At 43.2% G+C, this 20,889-nt stretch overlaps 1 pseudogene; it reads left to right on the top strand.

The window, feature by feature from the left end:
* LOC148149271 (centrosome-associated protein 350-like) overlaps nucleotides 1–20,889 on the top strand; it is a 1,440,514-nt pseudogene that overhangs the window by 169,764 nt on the left and 1,249,861 nt on the right.

The following is a 20,889-nucleotide window of genomic DNA, read 5'->3' as shown; positions in this document are numbered from 1 at the left end:
GTCTCCCTTTGGTTTCCGATTCGTCAGTTGAGTAACCATGTCTTTGCTCAAAAATTGGTTTCTCAGCAGCTGTGTCAGCGGCATTGTTGCTTTCAATGACATTGGCAGCATCAGAGGAGTGAGCCGAACATTTGATAATTGCCAATTGAAAGGGAAGTTGACTAGTACTGAGGAGATTAGCAACATAGACAGCATTGAGGATCGGGGTTCCTGATGAGGTAAGGAAGCTGTGCTGCTGCCAGAGTTCATCATGGGCACATCCAAAGGGAATCAGTATAGATATGAGCTGACTTTCCTTCAGCAAGTATGCAGGCACAAGTGAGAACAAGGAGTTCAGCTTGCTGGGCGGAGCAGGGTGGATCGACGGAATAAGCTTTTGTTGTATGGGACAAAGTGACAATTGCATATCCTGACATGTGTTTGCCCTCTGGAGATATAGAAGAACCATCGAATGTAGCGTGGTTAATGTTACAGCAGTATTTAAAGGGGAGAAGTGGATTCTGAAGTAATGAAATCTCATAGCAACTTAGATGAGCCGCAGTTAGGTGTTGAGTATGTTTAGAAGTAAGCAAGGATACCACGGAATGCGAGGTACAGACTTCTACATTTTGATGTAAAGTTATATTAGAGGCAGCCAATACCATAGGATGGATAGTGGGGAGAATCTGGGTGCAGGAAGGCATACCTTGAGCAAACAGGGTCAATCTTAGTGGAGTAATAGGCAACAGGGCACCAAGAGGAGTCATGTTGCTGGGTAAGAACCGCTGTAGCACAGGTGTCAAGGATAGAAAAGGGTTTTGTGCTATAAAAGGGTAAACCTGCTGAGGTCCCTGGGGAGGGTGACCAAGAGGTTGCCAGCTGCTTCCACTCCAGTGATCAACCGGGGGCTGCTTTGGGAAAGGGCAGTTCTTGGACCAATGTCCAGGTTGATTACGGTTGAAACAAATGTGTGATTGTTGGGGAACTCAAGAGGTTGGGGGAGGCAGTGAAGACTAGTGAGAAGATGTATAGAGAGTAAAGGACATCGTGGACTGTTAGGGAGGATACAGAGGAGGACCCCAAGATCCATTGGGATGTTGTGAATCCACGGTACCAGTAGAATGCCACAGACTGTCTGTAATTACTAATTAGGAGGCAGGGTTGGAATTGCCAGCCTGTACGTTGGCCTAATCCTTCTCATCGGAATTTTAAATTGTATTAGTTTGAATTCAACTTGCACTTCTGGTTGTTTTAAAGTCGAACTGAAATACTTTTTTGAAAAACTAGCAAGGTTTCGGTTCTTTCAGCAGGGCATCATTTCCTTTCACCATCTGGTTAAAGAGTACGAGCTGGTTTTGAAAGCAGCAGTTCGATTTGATCAAAATCAGTGGCCTTAAGTTCACTTATCAGTGCAATTGTAGCACTCCTATCACACAGGGACAAATGATTCATTGGGGGACGTGCATGGCCCTTGGGGCGTTCATCCTCAGAGTCGGGGTGGGGAGTTCAGGCAATGTTTTGTTTTATGCATTGTGTTCGCCTTGGCCATACTGTGGGTAAGTTTTGAGGGGGGACCCGGAGGAAGTCGGCTGACAGGACGGGAGGCGTAAAATATTTCCTCCTCCGAATCAGTGTCCCATTCCTCATCCACAGATGGATCAGGATTCTTTTGTAACGGGTCTTTGGGAGAGGTGGGGTATAAGGAACTGTCTTTGTCGTCAGTCTGGTCCTGCGCGGCTACAGTTGCAGTCTGTTGTTTATTCACCGGTTTCCCTTTTCTTTGGGGCCCCTGACATTTCAGCAAGGGTTCTGAATCTTTACTTTGTTTTATTTTCTCCCTAGCCAATTCCAGTTCTGCTTCTAAATCATGTGCTTCACATTTGCATTTTAGTTCTGTCCAATCTAGTTCAGATCCTTCCTTAGTTAATGGACTAATTCCCCTTTTAATACAGTTTTGTCTCCATGATGATTGCATGGCTTTTTCCTATTTTTCCCTATCTACCTTTTTCCACGCTGATATGGCTTCTTTCTGTTTACTTCCCTTTTTTTCCCAAATCCCTTGTTCACTTTTAACGTGCACCCATATTTATCCTATTTATTTTAAATCTTCACAGAACTACTGATCTATAGGGGCTCCAACCCCACAAAACACAGGGGCCTCTAACCCCACAAGATTCTGTTTTTAGTACCTATTTAAACGATCTCATTTAGGGTTCCGTCCGGGTACCGTGAGAATGAAATGGGGGAAGCAGCACACAAAGGTGCAGACCAAGAGCAATCGAGGTATAATCTTACCTCGTGGACCCATTGGTCTCTAGTCCGACCCTTAGGTGAAGCTCCTCTTTTCCAGTTTCATTCAAACGTATCCCTTGTTGGAACCCTGCTTACAGCGCCCAATTGATAAAGTACAGATTTGAGATTGCCCAGGGAATCCCTTGTGAACTCAACCTGTAAGCCTCTTGGTTCATCCCGGAGATCGTACTTTTGGAAGTCTGGAATAAAACATAAACCTCTTCCAGACAGTTTAGTTTAATTTTAGTCATCCCCTTAATTTACTAATAGCATCACTGTTACAACATAACACTGACACCTATAAGCCAGGCTGACTGGATTCTAAAATCCCAGGAGAGTAGGATATTGCTCTTCCTTCAAGAGCCCTGGCAAGTTACTCTGTTGTACTATCACAAACAGGCTACTGTTATACGAATGTTTACATACGCTGTACTGTCAAGAACAGGCTTTCTTTGGACAAAACGTTAACAAAAGCACTGCTTGTTCTGAATGAGACAGATAACAGTGAAGGACAATAATTCGGGAGAGAAGGTAATTGATACCAAGTTATTAATTTCATAAAGGGACAGCTGTGAATGTTATCATGCAGATTCACTGATGCTCAGGAAAATGTTCTTAATTGCCTTACCCTCCTGCCTCTCTATTTTCTGGTGGACAGCAAATGTGTTCTATAATTCAACATCACATTTTAGTCTAAAAGTTTCAGGACAAGTTTTAAGGCTATAGACTTTCTCAAACAAAATTTAAGAGAGCTTGCCCAAGTCTGATAAGGAGGATGGATTGGCAAACTTGACTAAAGACAAGAATGAAGAAAGCATTAACGGACTGATGTGTTCAGAGAGAAGGCATCCAAGGCAGCACTGGAGACAGACACCAATATTAACGCTGATGCGTCTGTGTGTTCTTCCAGTACACAAAGGGAGGACTTTTCACTAAATATCCACAAGAACTCTTCAACTCCTCTGTTGGATTTACTGAACAGGGAAAAGGACCAACTCGAGGCTCAATTTAAAGTACCATTCCTCGAGCCTCAATCTGAGGAAATTCATGAGGAGCACATGGACATTAAAGCAGAGGAACCCAAGGACAATCGTGAGGATAGTGAAGACTTTAAAGGAGATGATCTGAAGAGCAGTGATTCAAAGGCCAATTCTTTGGTTGATATGATACTATCTTCCTTTGTCAAGGACGCTATTGAACAATTGCAAGAAATCACAAAGTCTGTAGCTGAGAAGGTTTGGCTTACTAATCAATGATTACAGTTCAAATTGGATGTTGAATCCTGGCCCAGGTCACCTTTCAAGGATCTAGAGGAGGAACACAAGACTGATATCCCATTGGACAATGTGGATTCATACAGCGGACCCAGCATTTCAGGAAGGTCAAATCATTCTCAGTTTAACAGATGAGTTCATCTTAACTTCAGGAACTGAAGTTGAGTGAGATGAAGTAATACATTGAGTGGATAAGAAAAGGAATTACACCTGAAATTGTAAGATCCTAATCAGATCAGAGAAAAATGCCACAAAGTACTCAAACATACAGGCCATTTAAAGTGACAGATATGGCCATTAAAAGAAACCTGGCTCTTCCAACTGCACACAAACAATTTAAACCACATTAAGTTGCATAAGATCTGAGAATATTTTGGTCAATTTTGGGAACATCAACACATTACAAATTCAGACTGAAAAGTGCAACCTTTAAGGCTTTCTTCATCTGAAAATTATGGAGTGACCTGTGGAAGATAAGATTCTGGAGAGTTTTAAGATGATTAATAATCATATAGTGTATTATCAACCAATGGAAAAACTGAGATAATACAGAAGAATTCAAAAATGAGTGACTGGAAGAGACACCATATATTATGTAAATACAAACAGAAAATATAGATTCTCAGAGTGAGCAAAGTTGTGACAGATGGGATTTAATGAATAACAGGATGATTATGATGATGATAATAAATTAATAATGGGAGAGTACAAACAGTGGAGGATAAAGTGGTTTGGACTTTCAGGGAAGGGCAAAATGGTAAATTGAATTCAATACAGTCATCAGAATGTTTTTAACATGCTATTATACATATCATCAATCAGAGCTGCTGTGGAGCACTATTAACCCATATCTTTCTTGCTTAACTGAGAAAAAATAAGTTTGTGTTCAAATGCAAAAGCTGGATCTCACCTCACAAGAAACTCTTTTGCTCACACTCTCTACATCTATCCACTTATTATTCTCAAGATAGTCTGGGGGTATTTGTAGATCTCCTGGATCGTGGCCAAGATCCTGCAACTTCCTCAGCCGCTGCATGAACCATCTTCTCCACCTCTAAAGCATCATGATTTACAGCAAAATGAGGTTCCCTTTGGATTTTTAGAGGCACATCCTTCGTAGACTGGGCCTCTTGCACTTTGCTACAGCGCAGCCCAAAGTCCTCATCAAACCAATCTTGGTCATCTACCAGGTCATCGAGCATCTCACAACTCAATTCCAACTCTGCCAGGCGTTTGGCCAATTCTTCCTGCCACGTGTGCCAAACATCAGGCTGCCTTGTTGCAAAGTACACAAACTGTTGGTCAATCTAGAAACCGAAGGTCAGGAATAAAAGTGATGAAATTCATTTCAAAACATGAATGAACAATACATGGTTTTAATAAACTGTGAAATCAAAGCAAGAAAATGGTAGACAAACAAACAAGAACCTTCTTTTTATGTCTCAGCGTATGTCTGACGAGTTAGACACAAGCTGGAATTCATTTTATAGGTAAACACAAATATCAAAAAATCAGAAAAGCATGTGTCAGTTTAGTCAGGATGTTGCTGTGTCAAATCAAAGTGACCCAAGCTCCTCTTTCTGTGATTTCCTACTCTGAATGCTCAGAAAGAAATGGAGAGTATGAGCACTTGTCAAACACTTTCATGAAAAATGCAACTAGTCCAAATGAATGTTAATATGTGCAAACCATATACACTTCTGTTCTTCTAAACAGATGGTCATTCAGCCTCTAGACGATCCTCTTTAAAAACACTGCCTTCCTTTAACTGAAGGACAGAAAAGTGCAGGAGGAAAAGGGTTTGAATTTCAATAGCAATCTTTCAGTTCTAAACTCAGTCATGACACAGTGGAAATGGTCACTAAATCCTTGAGAAATAATCAGGCGTACTTACACATATTTTGAGAATTGATGGGCAAGGTAGAAAACACCGAGACACCAGAAATTTTAAGAATATTCCCCACAGCTCGATTTTATCACCCACAAATATATTTAACAATTTATCAAGATATTCCTCACAACAGTCTTTTGGTAAAGGGTCCTTGGTAAAGGGGAACACTCAGAATAATTTCTAAAAATGATGACCTGCAACATGTGCCTGAAAAAAGTGGAGTTGTATTTTGTATCCTACTTATAGGATTATCATTATTTCTCTATCAAATCTAATTTTTAAAATTCTCTATCCAATCGCTAACTTATACAGTTAATGGTCGGGCCCTGGGTGTGTTGCTGCACAAAGAGACCTCGGAATGCAGGTGCATAGTTCCTTGAAAGTGGAGTTGCACGTAGAGAGGGTGGTGAAGAAGGCATTTGGCATGCTTGCCTTCATCGGTCAGAACATTGACTGTAGTGGTTGAAGTGTTACGTTGCAGCTGTACAGGACATTGGTGAGGCCTCGTCTAGAATACTGCATACAGTTCTGATCGCCTTTTTATAGGAAGGATGTTAAACTTGGGAGGTTGCAGAAAAGATTTACAATGATGTTGCCGGGACTGAGTTACAGGGAGAGGCTGAATAGGTTGAAGCATTTTTCCCATGGAGCATTGGAGACTGAAGCGTTTCTGTAGAAGTTTATACAATCAAGAAGGGGCATGGATAGTGTAAATAGTCAAGGTCTTTTTCTCTCTCATCATCTGCATAGAGAGTGATTTTTGATTCCTAAATCCCACCGTCGGTGCCAGTGTTTCAGGGTCTTTTTGGACAGCCTCCGCCAGTGCTTCAAGTACAAAGGTAAACAGGAGCAGTAACATGGGAATATCCCTGTCAGCTGCTCTTCCCCACATGAAAATTGCTCGATTTAACCCCATTCATGATAACCGCCACCTTGGGGTCTTTATATAACACTGCCACCCACCTGACGAAGGCCCTTCCCAGACTAAAACGATCTAGAACAGCAAAGAGATACGACCGTTCCACCCGATCAAAAGCCTTTTCTGCCTCCAGGGAGACCACCATACCCAGAATCATTCTCTGCTGACATAGTTGCACTATGTTCAATACCCGCCTGATGTTGTTGGAGGAGCTGCAGCCCTTCATAAAACCCGTCTAATTTATAATAACAGGCAGCACCTTCTCCTGTCTCAGAGCTAACACCTTTGATAGAATTTTAAAATCCACGTTCAACAACAAGATGGGTCTATACAATGCACAATCCTCAGGGTCTTTTCCTTTCTTTAAAATAAGAGCGATATTAGCCTCTGTAAGAGAGAGCAGAAGACAGTCCTGGCCATAGGAATGACTATACAGCTCCAGCACTGGTTCAGCTGGCATGTGTATGAACTCCTTATAAAATCCACATGGGAATCTGTCTGGACCAGGTGCTTTACCACCTTGGAGCTGCCTTACCGCCTTTTGCACCTCTTGTACTGTCAGAGGTACATTTAAAAGGAAGGCCTGATCGCGTTTATACCAGGGAGGTCCAAGTTTTCAAAAAAGGATTCCATTCTCACTTCTCCATCCCCATTCCCTCTGACCGGTATAACTCTGCATTGAACTCCTGGAACCTGGCATCGATCTTCCTCAGATCACGAGTGATATTGCCAGTTCTCTCCCTGGTAAACACAATGGACTGTGGAGCACTTTCCTTCCTAGCCAGGTAAGCCAGGGATCTACCTGGCTTATCCCCATATTCAAACAACCTTTGCTTTGCAAAGGAGACCCCTCTCTTTGCCACTTGTGTGAGCGCTGAGTCCAGAGCAGCCCAGAGAGCCATGACCCGTTGCAATTTGACTCCGGATGGTCTAGGATAATGTGCTGATTTGGCTGTCTTCAGCCAGGCCTCAAGTATCAGCTGCTGCTGTCCTCTCTGCCTCCTTCTCATCGTCAAGTGTGAAATAATCATACCCCTTAAGAATGCTTTGGTGGTCTCCCAGAGCACTGATGGGTTACCGGCTGTAGCCTGATTGAAGACCCAAAAAACCCTGAACTCCCTTGTGATATACTGTACAAAGTTGTCATCCTTCAACAGAAATGGATTCGTGCCCCATTGTCATGTGTCTCCTGCACTACCTTTGATCTTAACATCTAAATATACTGCCACATGGTCCGAAATAGTTATTAGATTACTTTACAGTGTGGAAACAGGCCCTTCGGTCCAACAAGTCCACACCGACCCGCCGAAGCGTAACCCACCCATACCCCTACATTTACCCCTTACCTAACACTACGGGCAATTTAGCATGGCCAATTCACCTGACCTGGACATCTTTGGACTGTGGGAGGAAACCGGAGCACCCGGAGGAAACCCACGCAGACACGGGGAGAACGTGCAAACTCCACACAGTCAGTCGCCTGAGACGGGAATTGAACCCGGGTCTCTGGCGCTGCGAGGCAGCAGTGCTAACCACTGTGCCACCGTGCCGCCCACCAGGTATGTTCCCAATCCTGCGGTTAACACCAAGTCCAAACAAACTGACGGAACAAAGAACATTTCAATTCTTGTGTGGCACTTGTGCGGGTTGGAGTAAAAGGTAAAGTCCCTCCCATTTGGGTGGGGGCACCTCCACACATCCACTAGCCCCAACTCCTCACACAAGTCCACGAACTGTCTCGCCTGCAGAGGTGTACCCAACAGCTCCCTTGGCATCCTGTCCACCCAGGATCCATGAGACCAATTAAAGTCTCCTTCTATAAATATATGGCGTACCCCAGGAGCCATTAATTTAAAGACTGCATCAACTAAAAATTTGAAAGGATGCACCATGGGAAAAGTAAATCGCGAGCCATGACTGCACACTACACCGACAGTCCTCCGAGAGGAAGAAGCCCATTCCAAGTGCGACAAGTGGGAAAAAAACAGACTTCATCAAATCTAAATGATGTTTTGTCCTTCAACTGATCTCATGACTTAAATGGGGAATGGTGTCTCTTCAGTTAGGTGATTCAAATCAACCAAATCAATTGTCACGTAAGCACTCCTTCCATACCCAAAGGATATGTGGGTCAAATAGTAACCTGTCTTGCACTGATTTATTTCAAGATTCCTTTATTCAGTCATATGCTTAAGCTATTCAATCCAACTTTCTTGTGTTCCCCTTGGATCTGTAGTTATGCATAAGGAAACTTCCTCCTGTCCCCTGAAACAATGTGTGATTCAACATAACAGTTGTGTTGAATCAATAATTGTAACCCAAAGCTGCTCCTTGAGCAGATAACTAATCCAAGGATTCTAGCTTAGCCTTTAACTTCATGTTCAAGTTCTAAATCTTTCAGTGAGCAATGGGAAATAACAGACAACAATGTCAATCATTTATTGTCTCTCCAGGCTCTGCTTCTGTTGCCACTGAGTACTCCCTTCAGTTCGATGAGTCAATGACTGAAGATGAGATTGAAGAGAAATCCTTCCATCTCCTTCTGCCATCAGAGAGCCATCGCTGCTTTAATATGAGGAAGAAATGCAGCCAGCAGGATGATTCCAATGAGGACATACTGCAGGATCAATTGGCTTCAATAGCTGCAAAAGTGAGTTCTCCCATGGGTTAGCCAAGGGTGAGTGCTGGTGCTAGTTAGTGGGATCTCAGTGCTTGGAATAGTTGCTCCTCTCCATGTTCTAGGTATCTTGCCATGAGATTCAGATGTAGAGGATGAGGAGCAGATGGGGCAATGAGTGTAAGGCAAGTGTTGGGCAGGGGCTGTTTTTTTTAAAAGATAAGTACCACTCACTAACAATGTTACCAGAGTTTATAAATCTTGAAGAGGAATAAATCTTTTGCATTGTTAATCTTTGTGATCAAGTTACCATGCAGTGAAGACAGAGATTAATATTTACTGGGATTCCTTGCTCACCTAGTCAGGTAAACACAAGCTAAATTTGATTGGTAAGAATGTCCCTGAATTTACAACTTTCTACTGTCCATTAAAGGTGGGGGTAATAAGATGCAAAAGACAAGTGGAGCTTGCAGAGGAATTTGATTTGAACAAAAGACATTTGTGCAGATAATAAGAGATATTCTAATTGGAAGGATATGGTTGGTGATATTCTGCATGGATCTATGTTGGTGCCCTATCTATTCACTATTCATAATGAAAGGAAAGCCACATTCAAAATTTGGGGCCTCTCTACAGATTAGCAGCGATCTCGAGTGTCGGTAGATGGAAGCATAAAATCAGAAAGCAAACTTGATAGATTAAGTAAATGAAAAATCTACAGATGAGTTTGTGTCGGCAAGTGAGAGGTTGGATCAAAATAGGATATTTCTTGATTGTGAAAATCGAGAGACAGTGGAGTTCAAAGAAACTTGATGGGGGTGATCCAGCTGCATACAGTTCATGAAAATGTCACAAACAGGCTCAGAAAAGTGATCAAGGGGCCAGTGGAATGTTGACATTTATGTCCAAAGAAGACTCGAAAACAAAGGATTAGAAGTCATGCTTCAGCAGTTCAAAACCTAGTCAGTCCAAGCCGTCAGGGCTGGGCACCATGGCTTAAGAAGAGTATCACTCTTGGTGCAGTGTAGACTTACTGAAGTGATACTCGGGCTCCGAGGCTTAATTTAAGAAGAGAGATTAAATAGACAAAATGGTGGAGTCAGAACATTGATATTGTGGAACACTTTTGCACATGGAAATGGATGAAGTTTGAAACTCACTTCCACAAACAGTGATTGATATGAAATCAGTTACAAATTTTAAATCCGAGCTTGGTAGATTTTTAACCAAAATGCTGAAGGATTATGGGATAAAGACAGGGATTTGTCATGATGTTGAAGATTACCATGATTTGGGTGAATGGTGGAATAGGCTCAAGAAGCTAAATAGCCTCCTCCTGTCTAATGTTGATGTAACCATGACACCCTTATTCTCTGTATGTGCAACCCCTATTCTGTTTTTGGTTATTTATCAGAACCTGGCAGCAAATTAGTAACTGGAGTCCTGACCAGAAAATTATCAGTATGAGGGACTTTGCCAGCCTTAATGTGTTTTACAGATGATGAAATGAGACAGTCAGCATTTACTTATCCTGATAAATATTGGGATAGTTTGATGGGATCACTTGTGATGCAGCATGATTGGCATGTCTGATGATACTCCAACTACTTTTAATTGTTGTTGTCTGCACTCAGTCCTGAGTTTTCGTGGATTATGGGGCAAGTTTTGCTTGGGTCAGGGGAAGCAGATCACCTCACTCTGTACTGTTTGTTCTCCTGTCTTTCGCTATTCAGCATGATTTGAGCCTGCCCTTCTCTGGAGGTCAAGACAGTTTCTCTCAATTCACCATGGAGATGGTGCGACAATACATGGAGGGGGAGGAGATGCGTGCACAGCACCAAGTGTCACTCCTCAAACTGCGAGAACAAGCCTTGAAGGAGAAGACCAAAGCAGAGCTGGCCTGGTTGGAGCACCAGAAAAAGTGAGTAGCTGACCTATGCAGTGATGTTAAGCTGAATAGCCTTTCAAAAACGCAATGTAAGAATGTGCAGATACTTCTAGTAATACTTTCCGGAGAAGGGGGAAAGCTGTTGTCTTTTCTCATTGCAGTGAGGCTGTTGTGCAGAATCTAGGTATTCACATCATCTTTCCCCTTATCACTGTTTGGATTGAGTAGAATGAAGGCAATTTTGAATTTTTTTGTCAAATTTTTAAGTTTGTTCTTTGAATTTGGGATGTTTCCGGTAATGCTGGTATTTATTTACTATCCCTCATTCTCGAAATGGTCATGGTGGTGAGCTGCCTTGAGCCACTGCAGTCTGCTTGGTCAATATAAACATATCAACTCGCAAGTGCTGTTAGGTTTGGAGTTCAGGGCTCTGGAATAGATTGATGCAAGACTGTTGTCCTAACCCACGGGTCAGGATTTTAAACAAATTATTTCAATGGATTTCTTCGCTGCTGGTAAGGCCAGTATTGTTGTCCATCCTTCATTGCACTTGGGAAGGTGATAGTGAGCCATTTCCTCAAACATCTGCAGTTCACCTGCTACAGGTACATCCACAATGCTGACAGGAAAGGAGTACCTGGGATTTTGATCCTATAGCAGTGAAGGAATGGTATATTGCTAAGTCAGGATGTTGTGTGGCATGGAGAGGGACTTACAAGTAATGGTGTTACCATGTTATCTACTGTCTGTGTCCTTTTAGGTGGTAGAGGTCAGAGGCTTTGAAGATGCTGTTGAAGGAATTGAGTGAGTTCCTGCAGTGCATCATATAGTGCACTGTTTATTGGTGAAGGACGTGAATGTATAGATTAGTGAATGTGATGCAGGTCAAGCAGGTTGCTACATTCTATTTGATGTTATGTTTCTAGGGCATGTATTGGGGAGACAGGAAGTGAGTTACTTAGTGAAGAACTTTCAGCTTCTGACCTAGTTTTGTTGACACAGTATTGTTTAGCTGATCCGGTTCAGTTTCAGGTCGAGGGTAACTCTAATGTGTTAATTGTGAGGGAAGCAGTGATGATAATACCACTTCATATCAAAAGGATTGCAAGAGATGGTCAATGCTTGGTAGGTATGGTGTGCATGCCATCCATACTGCCGTAACACTGTAGTCACATATGCCATACTAGTTGTGGGCAGAAGATTTCCTTCTTCAAAGTCCCTCCATGAATTAGTTGGGCTTTTATGGCTGCTCAACATCTTTGTGGACACTTTTACTGACACCAACCTTTTATTTCCAGATTTTATTTTAAAATACCCTTTTTAATTTTGTGAGCAGAAGCAATATCTTATTGAAATAAATTTTCTCCAGATTGAGTATGACAAGCATGGGAGGGGCATTAAAGTTATAAAATATTAAGAAGAATTTGGCTGTTTAACAAAATCTTAAACCCTGATCATTCTCTTTCTGGTTTAGTTGCTAATTCAGCAGTGGTGAAACTGTGTGATCCACTTGGGCAGATTTATCCAAGTTTGTCTGTAAATTCCAGCATCATTACAACATGTGTTGGGAGCTGAGGTTTACTAAAGAAGTTGAATCTCTTGTCAAGAGGAAGAAAAGGCTTATATTGAGACGTGAAGCTCAGTTGGGGAGCTTGAGAGTTACAAGTTAGTGAGGAAAGACCTAAAGAGAGAGCTACCAAGAGCCAGGAGGAAACATGAAAAATCACTGGCAGATAGGATCAAGGAAAACCATACAGCTTTCTATAAGTATATCAGGAAGAAAAGAATGACGAGAAAGATCAGGGCCAATGAAGGGTAGTTGTGGGATGTTGAGCATGGAGTCCGTGGAGATGGGGAAGCACCAAATGAATATTGTTAGTATTCACACCGGAAAAAGATAGTGTTGTCGAGGAGAATACTGCGATGCAGGCTATTAGACTAGACGGGATTGAGGTTCATGAGGAGGTGTTAGCAATTCGGAAAAGTGTGAAAATGGATAAGGCCTCTAGGCTGGATGGGATTAATCTGAGGATTCTCTGGGAAGCCAGGGAGGAGATTGCAGAACCTTGAGATTTGATCTTTATGTTGTCATTGTTTACAGGAATAATGCTAGAAGACTGGAGGATAACAAATGACGTCCCCTTGTTCAAGAAGGGGAGTAAAATCAACTCTGGTATTATAAATGACTGAGCCTTTTTCGGTTGTTTTAAAACAAGTTGCTTTTCAAAGTTCAATTCTTAACTTCAGCTCACAGTTCCAAACCAAAACTGAGAAAAATATAGTGATGGTCTCAACAAGTTGCTGATTTTTGTTGGCAGAGGTTTTACCAATCTCACAGTGTCAGGCAGTGTCACGCAGACTTGGAATGTTACGTTATTTGCTGTTGGACCCACTACAGATTTGCCAGATTATGTATTCACTCAACCCAGGCACACTTTCCATCTTTATTCCTGATGAAGGGCTTTTGCCCGAAACGTCGATTTCGAAGCTCCTTGGATGCTGCCTGAACTGCTGTGCTCTTCCAGCACCACTAATCCAGAAACACTTTCCAACTTGCCCAGCAGCAAGAGCTAATGTGCAATTCTCGAAAGCGGAAATCTGCCTATTCATCATCTTTCTCTTCTGCAAAGTACTTGGCTGCTGAGGACAGTTTTTCAGGTTTGAGAACTCAGGTTAACTCACCACAGACCTGGAAGCAACCTCCTGAAATAAAATCAGAAATGCTCACTCAAAGTTAGGCATCAGTTGTCGAAAAAGAATGTGAGTAACTCTTTCATGATAATTTCCACCTGGAGTACTTGACTGTTTGAGTTTGTGTTGACAATACATTTTATCGAAGAAAAACACAAAGTTTTCATCAAGAACAAGCATTATAAGTTGTAAAAGTTGCACAGTGCCACCTGGAAACTGTGCAACTTAGAACTTAACAGGTTATGGAGTTGTGTGCCCTGACTTCATTTTTGTCTGTACTCTGTCGTCAAAATAAATTTATTGACGACGTAAAGACGGGTTTGGTTGATCTCTAACATGGTAATACATTGCATCCAATTTCATCACAGGCTGGAATCAGGCATCTTCAAGAGGCCAACAAGGCTGCTCACAGGGAGAGGCAGCTGATTCTGAAACAGCAGGAGATTCAACATATGCTCCAGACCACCATCAAAATTCAGGAGAAACTCAAATCCGCTGGGGAGAGCAAGTTGGTTAGTATCCCACCATTTGCAAACTCCTGAACTGTTCAATGCAAGGTTACTATTAAAGTAAGGAATTACTTACTCAGCAGCATGAATGATGGGTGATCACTTTCAATCCAAGCTTGCTATCAGCCAGGTTTCTGGTCTATATTATCATTGCAATCTAAATAAAACTTTTAATATTTTACAGAAAAGATGTAAGAATGGTTTGTCTGCCACTGAGAAACATCAACTTAAGTCTCAGTACTTTTATTAAGTTGATAATATGTTCGCATGTTCCCTTATGTAGAGTCCGAATCTCTGCAACCGAAAGCTGTATATGCAGGAATACCTGCTGCTGCCGAGAATACCATCCTTTGTATTCATCGATATCGTGTTTTGTTCTGCATTCTGTAGAAGTGACAGCACAAGAAATGGAGCTTTCAGCCCAATGTATCTGTGCTTCTGTTCTTTCGCTCCCTGCAATCTGGCTCCGACCTGTTATCAGCATATCCTACAAAGGTGTCAAAACATTTTTACACTTGATCATGTGCATAGGAATGGGAGTAGGTTGTTGAGCCACTTATCTGTTTGCACTTACTTCTATTATAATTGATCTACATCTCCCTCCCTTAATCTGTTTCACTGAATAAACATTCCCAACAAACACAAAAATCAGTCTCACTTTTGAAATTTCAATGAATTAAAGCTCAATTAATTCAAAACTAATGAAACACTCTGCCTGCCTGAAAGGAAATGATGTTGCTCAATTGCAGAAACCAGTCTTTGAATCTCATCTATGTTTCATTGCAACTAATTCTGAGTTGTTTCCTTTTAGGAACAAACTTAACTTTCCATGCGTCCATCTTGGTATATTCTCAGATTCCAACTCGACAGGAGCAGCGGAATGCAAAACAACCAGAAGGAGAATGTTTCCAAAGTGAGCCCCACTTCCAGTCCCCTGCAAACAGATATGGAGACGTGGAGTCCCTCCCCTGTTTCGATTTCAGGCAGTGAGACCAGCAGCATCATGCAAAAACTAAAGATGATGTGCAGTCATATGAATGAAAAGTAATATCTGCTATGGCTCCTTATAAGGCATATTGCTGTGAAAGGCTGGCAAGCCAACCAGCTCATTTGTCAGCTGGTGATGTTATAGAGAGGATGAGGGATGTCCTCTCCAAAATGGGCTTCGGGGAGGGAATCGCTAATTGGATCAGACTGCTCTACACCAACATTGTCAGTGCAGTCTCAATCAATCAGTGGGAATCAGATACCTTCCCAGTCAGATCTGGAGTCAGGCAGGCCTGCCCTCTCTCTCCTGCCTTGTTTGTGTGTTGCATAGAGCCATTTGCCGAGTCCATCAGGAAGGATGCGAGCCTGAGAGGGGTGACTATTCCTGGCAGCGGGGGTCTGCAGGTTAAGGCCTCCCTGTACATGGATGACGTCGCCGTTTTCTGCTCGGATCCGCTGTCCGTGCACAGACTCATGTGCATCTGTGACCAGTTTGAACGGGCCTCGGGGGCCAAGGTAAACCGAGGCAAGAGCGAAGCCATGCTCTTCGGGAACTGGGCCGACCAATCCTCTATCCCCTTCACCGTCAGGACTGACTACCTGAAGGTGCTGGGTATTTGGTTCGGGGGCGCTGGGGCGTGCGCCAAGACCTGGGAGGAGCGGATAAGGGAGGTGAGACAGAAACTGGGCAGATGGGAGCAACGGTCGCTCTCCATCGCGGGTAAAAACCTGGTCATCAGGTGTGAGGTACTTTCAGTATTGTTATACATGGCACAGGTCTGGCCTATCCCCAGAACCTGTGCCGCCGCAGTCACCTGGGCCATCTTCAACTTCGTGTGGAGATCAAAGATAGACCGGGTCCGAAGAGATGTAATGTACAAAGACGGTGCAATGGGGGAAAAAATACACCCATTGCAACCCTCACCCTGATGGCCACCTTTGTGTGTGGCTGCATCAAGCTGTGCGTGGATCCCCGGTACGCAAACACCAAGTGTCACTATGTACTGAGGTTCTACCTGTCCCCGGTGTTGCGAAGGATGGGCCTGGCCTCGCTGCCGCGGAACGCTCCGAGTAGTTGGACCGTTCCGTACCATCTGTCCTTCGTGGAGAAATTTATGAAGAAAAACACCTTTGACCACAAGTCCATCAGGAAGTGGTCAGCACGTAGTGTCCTTGAGACCCTTCGGGAAAAGGAGAGGGCAGATCCTGCCGAGCGGTTCCCTGAGCAGACTGTCAAAGCCATTTGGCAGAATGCCTCATCGCCAGAACTTTCCAACAAGCACCAAGACATGGCTTGGCTGGTGGTGAGAAGGGCTCTGCCTGTGAGATCCTTTATGCACGCCCGGACTCTCAGCCGCACCGCACGCTGCCCTCGAAGCGGCTGCGAGGGGGACGAGACTGTCACACACCTCCTTCTGGAATGTGCCTATGCAAAGGAAGTCTGGAGAGGAATGCAGTGGTGTTTGTCGAGGTTCGTCCCGAGCAGCGCCGTGACGCGGGACTCCGTGCTTTACGGCCTGTTCCCCGGGAAGCACACCGAGATGAACTTCAACTGTGCCTGGAGGATCATCAACTTGGTGAAGGACGCTCTCTGGGTGGTCCGAAACCTGTTGATCTTCCAGCTGAAGGAGTTGACCCCGACTGAGTGTTGCAGACTGGCACATTCCAAGGTCCAGGACTACGTGTTGAGGGACACGCTGAAGCTTGGGGCAGCTGCCGCCAAGGCGCGGTGGGGAAAGACCACCATCTAACATCTGCCTGCCTAAGAAGAACAGGGGGCCCACGCAGTCATTGGGCTCCGCTGGCGCCTCAGCTCAATGTAATCCCACCAACCTGTGAATAGGAATGATTACCCTGTTTCAATACGCAAAGAAATGGAATGTTTACAGAATGAAGACATGTCCAATTGTATAGATTAAATATATATGAATAAAGTATATTTTTGAAATAAAAAAAATAGAGAGGATGAGAAAGAGAGAGACAGTGTGGCTCTGAGCAGAGATAAATATATGAAATCCATTTAACTTTTTTTCAAAGGCAGTGTGTTTGCTGCATATGGTGTTTCTAATTATCCCACCTGAGGTTTGTCATGTTTGACCCTGTGAGTGGGGCAGCAAAACATCAATATGGCCTCACTGCTACTGCTCTCCAAGTAGTGGAGCTGTTTTCTTACCCTCATCTTCTTTATTTACACCCATTGCCCTGGTGTAACAGTCTCAGAATGGGATTGCAATGTGAAATCTTTCACTGGTGCAAAGCTTGCTTTGCCTTTCAGTGGAGTGTGTTGGGAAACTGGAGGTACATGCAAATGTTGCAGGAATTGTTTTTCCTGGTGGAATTATCAGCTTGACATCATTGTGTCAGCTTTTTAATCTAATGAAGGCAATTGCGTACACTACAGAGGATGTAAACAGGTCTTATTCGGGCAGTACCATGGCTCAATGGCGAGCCCTGCTGCCTCACAGTGCCAGGAACCCAGGTTCGATTCTACCTTCAGGCGACGGTGTAGAGTTTGCACATTCTCCCAATGTCTGCATGGGTTTCCTTCCACAGTCCATAAATATACATGTCAGGTGGATTGGCCATGCTAAATTGCCCATAGTGCCTAGCGATATGCAGGCTAGGTGAATTAGCCATGGGAAATGCAGAGTTACACTGATAGCATAGGGGAGTGAGTCTGGGTGGGATGCTGTTCGAAGGGTCATTATGGACTCAATGGGCTAAATGGCCGGTTTCCACACTGAGGGATTCTATGATTTGTTCCAATCAGTTCACATCAGTGTTACTGCTCCACTTGAGACTCCTGTCACCTTTGCTCATCTATTACCCTGACCCTCTATTTCTTTCTCCCTCTAATCTTGTCTATCTTCCCCTTAAACACCCATATGATATTTGATTCAACCACTCCCTGTGCAGTCTTCATTGTTGTAATCCAATTCTGCAGAACTTCCATATCTCCCTGATGGATTTCTTGGTGACTACTTTGTGGCCTCAAGGTATGTTCTTCCCTGTGAAAGGAAACATTCTGTCTGTATCCAGTCTGCTGAACCCTCTCAACATTTTAAAGACCTCTATTATGTCCCTGTTTGGCCTTCTTTCAGAGAAAAGAGATGTAGCTTGTCAACCCTTTCCTGACATGTGAACCCACACATTTCTGTGACCAACCTTGTCAATCTTGTCTGTGTACCCACTTCAGTTTCTCCTTTTTCTATTTATAGTATGATGATCAGCCTGCACACAGTATCCAAGTGTTGTTTAAGCAAGGTTTGATTCAGGTTTAGCATATTTAATAAATAATTAGATAGGGATGATGTGCTAAACGACTAGTGTGTTTTTCTGATCTAATTATTTTAAATAAATGTGAGGTACTGCATTTTGGTAAGGCAAATCAGGGCAGGACTTAATGGGAAGGTCCTGGGCAGTGCTGCTGAACAAGGAGACCTTGGGGTGCAGGTTCTTGGTTCCTTGAAGATGGAGTTTCAGTCAGACAGGGTCGTGAAGAAACCATTTGGTGTGCTTGCCTTTATTGGTCAGTGCATTGAGTATAAGAGTTGGGATGTCATGTTATGGTTGTACAGGACATCGGAGAGGCCACTTTTGGAATAATGCATTCAGTGCTGGTGTGTTGTGAAACTTGAAAAGATTCAGAAAAGATTTATAAGGATGTTGCTCGGGTTGAAGGTTTCACCTATAGGGAGAGGCTGAAGGGTAACCTTAAAAGTTTATAAAATCATGCGGGACATGGATAGGGTGATTGGCCGTGATCTTTTTCCCAGGATAGCGGAGTCAAAAACTAGAGAGCGTAAGTAAGAAAGGAAAAATTTAAAAGTTACCTCGGGGGCAATTTTTTCACACATGTATGGAATGAGCTGCCAGAGTTGGTGGTGAAGGCAGCAATAATGACAACATTAAACAAACATCAGATGGGTTTGTAAGCTGTGGATGGACTGTTGGGAAGGCAGTGCTTGAGATTCTCCCACTATCTAAGTCAGAAAGAGAAATGGAGCTGGGGTTGGCTTTGATGAGCTCTGTTGCCATTTGAAGTTAATGAATCCTCAAGTTGTGTTGAGGTAGAGTTGTAGGGAAGTTGGCCAGAAATGTTTGATGGAATATTTGGAATTTCTCCTTAATAATGTGAGGTTTTCTTGAGTATCCAAAGATAAAGCAATTTTGGGGTGATACTCAGCTGTTTTGTTTTTCTTGTTTTGCTCCTTTTTTTGTAAACATTGCTCTCCTGTCACCACTACTTCTCTGTCTTTACGTCTCATCACTGGGCTTCTCTCAGTGTCTGTTGGGGAGCGAGAGGCAGCAACTGTGATAAACTAGGATAAAAATCCCCCACCATGGCAAAAAAAACACATAATTCTTTATACTTTGCAAAACACTGTACTGTAAATAGGAAATGCTATTGAGCTAAATGCAAGAAGGCATAGCATCTGACTTGTCTCAAACCTCTGACTAAACTTTGAGGACCAGGCTATCAGAATTTTGTTTGCTTGCTTCCTATGAGATTACAGTCCACTAATCTCCCAGTACCAATCCCTGGGCCAGGCCTGGTTACCAATTGCAGTGGGGTGGGGAAATCTATGACAGATTGAGGTTTTTTGAAGATCAGCATTGCAGATTGAAGTTGACTGTTTTGACGAATATTGCGTCAGCAAACTTGGAGGAAATCCTTTTGAATGTGTTGATTAACTGCACTGAGCCTATTTACATGCAGTAGTGCTGCAATGTTCTAGGATGTGTGAGGTGTACAAGGAGACCTTTCCCTGAATTTTGGTTGTGTTGTGAAACTATAACCCAAACAGTGTTGAATTTAAAAAGTAAGAATTATACATTTTGAGCTGCAGGTTAATGTCCGATTTTAGAAATGAATATCGGCAGCTAGCTGACACTTCCTTTCTCTCTCTCCCCCGTCCTGCTTGCATGTCCATCAGGTTCCTCACTAAACGGGAGCAGAAACTGATGCATCGGTGACAGCATGCAGAGGAGCTGCTGGAGTGGAAGCGGCGGCTCGATGTTGAGGAAGCTGCGATCCAGCAAATGGATAAACAGGCTCTGGCTGCTTGGGACAAGGAGCTCAAACCAAACATGGCAAAGAGAGAGGCAAGCGAGAAGATTCCCGAATCAAAAGGTAATGTTAGCCTCTGTTTCTTGTTTGTTTGTTTTCTCTTCGAGGTAATGCATTTACTGTGGTTCTGACTACTTTCAAGTGCACTTTGGTAACGCTGATTGTCATGGCACGTGTGAGGTGATGTATTGATGTGTAAATGTCATCAGTCTCGATTAATGCAGAAGAAGCAAGGTGTAAACCTGGCCTTTTATTTTGCCTGTCTCATTCATTCAAGGAAATCACATTTCCCAAGCATCTGCCGTGATCCATTTAATCAGCATAGGTCAGATGTTGGAATTATCATCTTTCTCAATGGTACCTTGACACAACAGCCCAGTATAATTTCCCACTCACCCTCTCAGGGAGGCTGAAGTTTCAGATTTGAATTCCTTTCACTGCTGGTGGTTGCATATCACTTGCAGAGTTGAGAAGCAGCAAAAGTTGTAATCAGTGTGAGAGCTTGGACGTTGTTTACACAAGGCTATGTGGCCACTTTGTTAACACGGAAGAATCTAATTTTCTTTGCAATATTGATAATTAATTTCATTCCTCGCCATTAGCAGCAGCATGAAACTGTAACTGCAGTACTGCGCAGAATGTTGTATCGGAGTATTTTGACAATGAGCAGTTATGTCTGATAGTATCTGAATTAGCTCAAGGTGCTTTTCATCAGTGACCTGTGCAAACTTAACTTTCTCTGGTTAACTGTTTCTAACCGACTCTCCTTAT

The sequence above is a fragment of the Chiloscyllium plagiosum genome, unplaced genomic scaffold (assembly GCF_037043375.1).
Source record: "Chiloscyllium plagiosum isolate Xiang-an unplaced genomic scaffold, Cpla_swu_hap1 HiC_scaffold_9, whole genome shotgun sequence".
Classification (NCBI taxonomy): domain Eukaryota; kingdom Metazoa; phylum Chordata; class Chondrichthyes; order Orectolobiformes; family Hemiscylliidae; genus Chiloscyllium; species Chiloscyllium plagiosum.
Note: the sequence above shows the minus strand (reverse complement) of the source record. Positions and strands in the feature narration are given on the sequence as shown.